Source organism: Mesoplodon densirostris, chromosome 9 (genome assembly GCF_025265405.1).
Source record: "Mesoplodon densirostris isolate mMesDen1 chromosome 9, mMesDen1 primary haplotype, whole genome shotgun sequence".
In the NCBI taxonomy this organism is placed as follows: Eukaryota; Metazoa; Chordata; class Mammalia; order Artiodactyla; family Ziphiidae; genus Mesoplodon; species Mesoplodon densirostris.
Genome location: NC_082669.1, coordinates 37,357,625 through 37,365,303, shown reverse-complemented (window position 1 = coordinate 37,365,303; position 7,679 = coordinate 37,357,625). Strand labels below are relative to the sequence as shown.

The window sequence follows — 7,679 nt, the reverse complement described above, 5'->3', positions numbered from 1 at the left end:
CCTTACCCACTGCGACGCCTTCTCGCCCTCAGATCCGCCCTGAGTTCCCGCCGCTGCTTTACTGTAACCCTGTACTGGCTTGAAGAGTCCTTGTGGCTCCGAGGTGGCCAAAGGGAGTGAATGCAGTTAGCGCCAACAGCCAGACCAACTCGCCTCCGAGGTCATTCCCGCCTTCTAAGGTTGCCGGGACCGCCTGCCCTCCAGCCGCTTCCTCCACCAGGTACGCTTGCTCCCCCCGGGTCGGCTGTCCCGGGGGCTGGAGGCGCGGCGGCTACGGCCGAGCCCGGACGCAGATTGGGGTGGGGCGGTTGGCGGCGGTGGCAGCCTCTACCCAGCGCGCCCCGATTCTCAGAGCGCCGTTTTCCCGCTGTCACCCGGCCGGCTGGAGGCAGGCCGCAGACGGTCTTAGCGGGGAGAGAGTGGCCGGGGGGCGTCGGAGCGAGGGTTGGGCAAGGAGGCCCCCGGCCTGGAGCGCGTCCAGGGTGCCTTGTGCTTTCTGGTACTTGCGTGCGCTGCTCCGTTGACCTCTGTTGTGCACACCCGAGATTTCGTTTTATTGTGTAGAAGTTTATTTCAACAATAGCAGGAAAGGGAATTTGAAATCTCAAGTCTAGGGTTTAGGGTCTGGACCTTGCACCGACCAGCTTGTAAAACTTGGGTTAAATTACCTAATCTCTTTGAATCTCAGGTTTTTTTCATCTCTAAGATGGGATTTGTAGTAAGGATTACATTTAAACGTTTTGGAAAGTAAATTAATTTTGTTCGGTAAGTGGGAAAACGCTTCACACACAAAAAATGGGATTTTGGTGTTTTTTCTCGTAAACTTCGTAAGGAGTAAAAGCGTTGAATCTTGTACTATGCTTTACATTCCTTACCTCCTGGCCACGATAGTGTCTCGTTGTTGGATGGTTGATTTTTAACTTAGTAGCTAAGGGAAGTTAGCGCCGGTGTTGCCGTTTCACAAATAGGTACCTTAAAAGCATAGAAAAGGGTAGATTGTAATACCTTTAGCCAAAATGGAGAACACAAAGAGGTGGTTCAGGTTTGCTAAGGGAAATGAGTTTTGCTGTGGATGGTCTTAGTTTGGGGAGACGATAATGGATCTATTTTTATTAGACACCGGGTAATATTTGTAATTCAGGAGAGATGTCTGGGAGAGAGTGGGGATGGTCAGGAGAGGGAAGACTGATTTGAGAGACGTCATACAGAACACTCGCTGATTCTCAGTCATGGGGTGATGCCTAAGAGGTTATCAGATCTTAAAAGGCAGGAGAAGGTGTAGTTTGAACAACACTAGAATTTCTATTTGGGAAAAACAGTCTGTTTTCAAAATGTAAGCTACCAAAAGAACACATGATTTTTATGTTTATAAAAAGTCGTAAAAGATTGAGGAACACTAGTATAGAAAGTAGTTAAAGCCGCGGGAGGAAATGGAAATTGCCCAGGAGAGCAAGTGAAATAAGAGAAGTAGTGATGAGCGGAGGATGATGAACTAGTGAAGGAGATGGAGAAAAGGCCACAGAGTTAGGAAGAGAACTGGGAACTAATCTTCAAATGTCACAGAATTACAAACTTTGGGATCGTGCAGGCTTCACTAACTATATGGTTTTGGGTAATTTTGATCCTAAATTTTAATATCTGAAAATGGAGGTAATAAACACTTCTCAGACGTTGTGAGAATTAACTGGAACATTTTTGGAAGCTTAATTAGTACAGTGCCTGGCACAGAGTGAGAGCTGAGTTAATGCTGTCATTCTGGTGAACTCTATGTCAGCCTCTCTCCATCTTCAAGCGTTCCAAAAGGCTAAGACTTGAAAAATAGGCCTTCGATTCTGGTGTTTAAGATGTCATTGGTTCCTTAGTGAGAATTTCAGGTGTGGCTAAGGTAAGTACTAGATAAAAATGATAGGCTTGAAGTGGAGATGGGTTGACTATACTCTTGCAAAAAAATTGTCAGGAGGAAATTATCATGATAGGAAGGGAAGATAGGGTCTTTGGAAGGTTTAGGGGATATGGGAAAGATAGGTTTCTGTTGAAAAGAATAAAAACAAGAAGCCCATTTTATGTTCCAGTGAAAGATGAGGCACCTTTCTTATTTACTATAATGAGGAAGGACAGTAACATAGTGGCACCCTAGGCTTTTAGACACACCCTTGACTGCACTGCAGGAGATAAAATGTCAAGCTGTGAATAAGCAGAAAGTTTGTTTTGCTGGACAGTGTTAGAAATTTTCTGATCTGTAACCCAAGGACAATTAAAAAAAATTATTATTGGAACTCAAATCTTGTAGTAGCCGCCAGAAGAAGGATGTGGTCATATATCTATGGCCTGTAAACATAGAAACCTCCTTACTATCATGCAGATAATCAGGGCTATTGGTCAAAGAATAAGATTTATTTAAAGTATGTCGAGATGTGCTTCAGGTGAAAGGTATACATGCAAGAAGAAATAAATGGGAGCAGCGTTACTTGTGAAAAGTTGGTTAAAGAATTCTATTAAACACAGCTGGAAAACATTGAGTAGAATCATGGTCTAAGTAAATGAACGTTTGACTGTGAATCAAGAGAAAATGAATTTCATTCAGTACTGGCTCTATTCCTAGGTAGTTTTATGACCTTGGGCAAATACTAACCTTGCCATACTACAATTTCCTCATCTGTAAATGAAAATAATGTGCTCTGTCTACCCCACAACTTTTTGTAATTATCCAATGAGGCCTTAATTTGCTTTTTCAGACTACCTCCTGAATATACAAATATAATTTTTATTCTAGAGTCTAGACAAATGGATTTATTCATTCTTCTGCAATACCACTTTCCTTATTTCTTTTCCTTAAGCCTCTCCACCTGGCTCACAGTTGTTCCTCTTTCCTTTTCATAACAAGCCTGACTTAGTCTTTATCTCTTGCTCATTTGGGGCCTTCAGTAATAGTCCAGTTTGATTTATTTGCTAGCTATTGAAATATTATCTCCTGGAATGTGTTCTGTTGCTATTGTTATTAATTAATTTTTATAGTGTAGAGTCTCATTACTCTGGTGAATTGGAGGGCCTAAGGTTTTTCTGAGATTAAGTTCTTAGTTTTGCAAGCTAAGCGTATGAAGGGATAGAGTTGGTTAGTGGCTGTGGCGCTGAAGTCCGTGTCTCAGGTGAGGCTGGGCTGGGAAACCAAGGAAAATTCAGCATATCAAGTCCCTGAACATAACCTAAGTGAAGGGTCAAAAATGGAGAATAAGCAAGACAGGAAAATTCACAATTGGAGAGTGACTCATGTTGAGACAGTATAATTCAGAGGCTGCCGTGGTACCTGTCGGAGCTGTTAAGGATACTGAGTTGGTTCAGAGGTTGTGTTACATTCTGAACTAGATTGTAAATTCCTTTAGGATATTACACAATACATATTTGGCAATGATTTTTTTTTTATGGCTTTTTTGGGTCTTCATTGCTGTGTGTGGGCTTTCTCTAGTTGCGGCGAGCGGGGGCTACTCTTCAGTGCACAGGCTTCTCATTGCGGTGGCTTCTCGTTGCAGAGCATGGGCTCTCGAGCGCAGGCTCAGTAGTTGTGGCGCACGGGCTTAGTTGCTCCGCGGCATGTGGAATCTTCCCGGACCAGGGATCAAATCCGTTTCCCCTGCATTGGCAGACGGATTCTTAACCACTGCACCACGAGGGAACTCCCAGCATGGTTATAAAACAATCTATCTTCCTAGCCCTCTTTTTTCTTTCCTTTTATATTGATTGAGCACCTACAATGGGCTAGGCAGTGAGACTTGTTTACTTTAAGACTCCCATTGAAGTCTCATCATGTAAGTTTTAAAAATTTCTAGTAAGTTTTATAATCCACATACAATAAAGTGCACCCATTTTAAGCGTACGGATTGATGAGTTCTAACAAATATGTATATCCATGTAATTACCACCCCCCATCAAAATAAAGAACATTTCTGTCACCACAGAAAGTTATGTCACTCCTTGTTCCAATCTCCCTTCTCCCACCAGTGGTAACCATTCTTCTGATTTCTAATATCATAAATAATTTTTCCTGTATTTCAAATTCATATAAATGGAATCATGTAATTTATATTCTTTGCATCTCCATTATTTTGCATAACATATTTTCATGATTCTTCCATGTTGCTACATGTATCAGTGGTCCATTCCTTTTTATTGTTGAGTAGTATTCCATTCTGTGAATATACCACAGTTTATCCATCCCCTCTTGATGGATATTTGGGTTATTTCTAATTTGGGGCTATTATGAATAATGCTGCTATGAACATTTGTATATAGGTCTTTTTGTGGACATAGGCTTTTATTTTTCTTGGAATTGATAGATCGTATGTTTATTGAATGTTTAACATGGTGAGAAACTACAGAAGTTTTTAGTAACTGTTCCTTGCAGCAACGTATGAGAGTCCCAGTTGTTAAACATCCTTGTCACTCACTGGGTGTGAACTGGTTATCTCATGTAGTTTTTTAAAAAATTGAGATGAAACTCCCTAACATAAAATTCATTTAAACTATCTGGAAGTGTATAATTCAGTGACTTTCAGTGTATTCACAGTGTTGTGCAACGATCACCACCATATAATTCCAGACATTTTCAATACCTCAAAAAGAAACCCAGTACTCATTAGGCAGTCATTCCTTATCCCCCCCCACACACACCTGTGGCAACTCCTAATCTGCTTTCTGTTTCTATGGATTTGCCAATTATGGACATTTCATATTGATATAAATGGCATAATAAAATAAGTGTTTTTTATGCCTGGCTTCTTTCATTTAGCATAATGTTTTCAAGGTTCATCCACATTGTAGCATGTATCAATACTTCAGTCTTTTTTTTTATGGCTGAATAAAATTAAATTCCCTGGTAGGGTTATACCACATTTTGTTTATCCATTCATCAGTTGAACATTTGGGTTATTTCTACTTTTGGCTGTTATGAATAACACTCTGAACATTTGTGTACAAGTTTTTGTTAGACTCTGTTTTTCAGTTCTCTTGTGTATATACCTAGGAATTTCTGGGTCATATGATAATTAAAGTTTAACATTTTCAGGAACTGCCAAGCTTTTCCACAGTGGCTGCATCATTGTACATTACCACCAGCAGTGTAAAAGCTTGCCTATTTCTCCACATCCTCATCTACACTTGTTATATTTCCTTTTTTTTTTTTTTTTAATTATAGCTTTCCTACTGGCTGTGAAGTGGTATCTCATCGTGGTTTTGATTTGTATTTCTCTAATGATCAGTGATGTTGAGCATCTTTTCATGTGTTACTTGGCCATTAGTATATCTTCTTTGAATAAGTGTCTTTTCAGGTCTTTTGCCCATTTTTAAATTGGGCTCTTGTCTTTTTGTTGTTGAGTTGTAAGTGTTCTTAAAGATTTTGTATACTAGACTCTTATCAGATAGTTATGCAAAAATTTTCTCCAATCCTGTGGCTTGTCTTTTCACTTTATTGGCAGTGTCCTGTGATACACAAAAGTTTTAATTTTGATAAAATTCAATTTTATGTTTTTCTTTTGTTTCTTGTACTTTTAGTGTCATATTTAGGAACCTATTGCCAAATCCAAGGTCATTTGGCTTTACTTCATCTTATCTTCTAAGAGTTTTGTAGTTTTAGTTTAGGTCTTTGACCCATTTTAAGTTAATTTGTGTATATTGTGTGAGCTAAGGGTCCAACTTCATTCTTTTGCATGTGGATATCCATTTGTCCCAGCACCATTTCTTGAAGTGACTGTTGAAAATCAGTTGACCATAGATGTATGAGGTTGTTTTGGGACTATCAGTTCTATTCCATGATCTATATGTTTATCCTTAAGCTACTTCCACACTGCTTTGATTACTGTAGCCTTTTAGTAAGTTTTGAAATTGGGAAGTCTGAGTCCTTTAAATTTGTTCTCCTTTTTCAGGATTGTTTTGGTTATTGAAAGGGTCTCGAAATTTCATATGAATTTTAGAGTCAGCTTATTCATTTCTACAAAAGAGCAGTTGGAATTTTGAGAGTGATTGCATTGAATTTGTATAGTATTGCCATCCTAACAGTATTATGGGTTCCTATCCATGAACACAGGATGTTTTCCCACTTACTTAGGTCCGCTTTAGTTTGTTTCAGCAATGTTCCGTAATTTTCATTGTACACACGTTTGAACTGTGCAGGTCCACTTATATGTGGATTTTTTTTTTTCATTAAATATGTACTAGAGTACTACATGGTCTGCAGTTGTTTGAATCCAAGGAAGCTCAGATACAAGAGGCCAGAGGGCATAACTATAAAGTTATGCTGAGGTGCTTTTCTAACTGGAATTGTTTTCTTAGTTTCATTTTCAGATTGTTAATCGCTATATAGAATTACAATTGATATGCTGATTTTCTTTGCTGAATTTATTTATTAGCTCTGATAGGTTTTTTTGGTGGATTCTTAGGAGTTTTCAAGATATAAAATCTTGTCATCTGTGAATAGAGATAGTTTTACTTCTTTCTTTCAAATCTGGTTGTCTTTGTTTTTATTACTTAATTGCCGTAGCTGGAACTTCCATGATTAGCAAGAAAGCAGACGTCTTTGTCTTTTTCCTGATGTTAGGGGGAAAGCTTTCAGTCTTTCTCCATTAAGTATGATGTTATATGTGGGTTTTTCTTAGGTGCCCTTTATCATGTTGATGAAATTCCCTTCTTTTCCTACATTTTTGAGCGTTTGTATAATGAAAAGATGTTGGATTTTTTTTTTCAATTTTTACTGTATTAACAGTTCATGATGTGGTTCTGTTTATCTAATTAGTATGGTGAATTCCATTGATTGATTTTCATAAGTTGAACCACCTTTGCATGTTTGGGGTTAAATCCAACTTGGTCATGATGTAAATTGTTTTAATATAAGGCTGAATTTGGTTTACTAGTATTTTGTGGAGAACTTTTGCATCTATATGAAACTGCACAACTCAGATGGGACTTGAACCCAGCCAAAACTCATATTGAACTTGAACCCACAGGCTGAGACTTCTACTCAGCCAAAACTCAGTCAGATTGGGACTCGAACCCACTGTCTTCTAATTGAGATCGCACACCTGGTCTCAGGACTTAATGAAGCTCAGGTTCTTTATGTCTCGTTGCAGAAAGAATTCAGTGAGAGACAAAGTTATAGATAAGAAGTGGATTTATTTAGAGAGATACACATTCCATAGACAGAATGAGGTCCATCTCAAAAGGTGAGAGTGGCCCAGAATATGGGGAGGTTAGTTTTTATGGGCTGGGTAATTTCATAGGATTATTCCAACTATTTCAGGGAAGGGGCGGGGATTTCTAGGAATTGGGCTGCCGCCCACCTTCTGTCCTTTTATGGTCAGCCTCGGAACTGTCATGACACCCGTGGGTGTGTCATTTAGCATACTAATGTATTACAGTGAGCGTATGATGAGGCTCAAGGTCTGTTGGAAGTGGAATCTTCCACCATCTTGGACCTAGTTGGTTTTAACCAGTTTATGTCGTATCCTCAACGGCTCTGTCATTTTTTTTTTTTGTGGTACGCGGGCCTCTCACTGTTGTGGCTTCTCCCATTGCAGAGCACAGGCTCCGGACGCGCAGGCTCAGCGGCCATGGCTCACGGGCCTAGCCGCTCCGCGGCATGTGGGATCTTCCTGGACCGGGGCACGAACTGGTGTCCCCTGCATCGGCAGGCG

At 39.8% G+C, this 7,679-nt stretch overlaps 1 protein-coding gene across 2 annotated transcripts in view; it reads left to right on the top strand.

The window, feature by feature from the left end:
- Positions 1 to 24: 24 nt before the first annotated feature.
- SLC25A40 (solute carrier family 25 member 40) overlaps positions 25 to 7,679 on the top strand; it is a 54,540-nt gene continuing 46,885 nt past the window's right edge. For both annotated transcript variants that reach the window (XM_060108104.1, XM_060108103.1), the window contains exon 1: positions 25 to 220. The gene's annotated coding sequence lies outside the window, so the exon portion shown is untranslated. The remainder of the gene's footprint in view (positions 221 to 7,679) is intronic.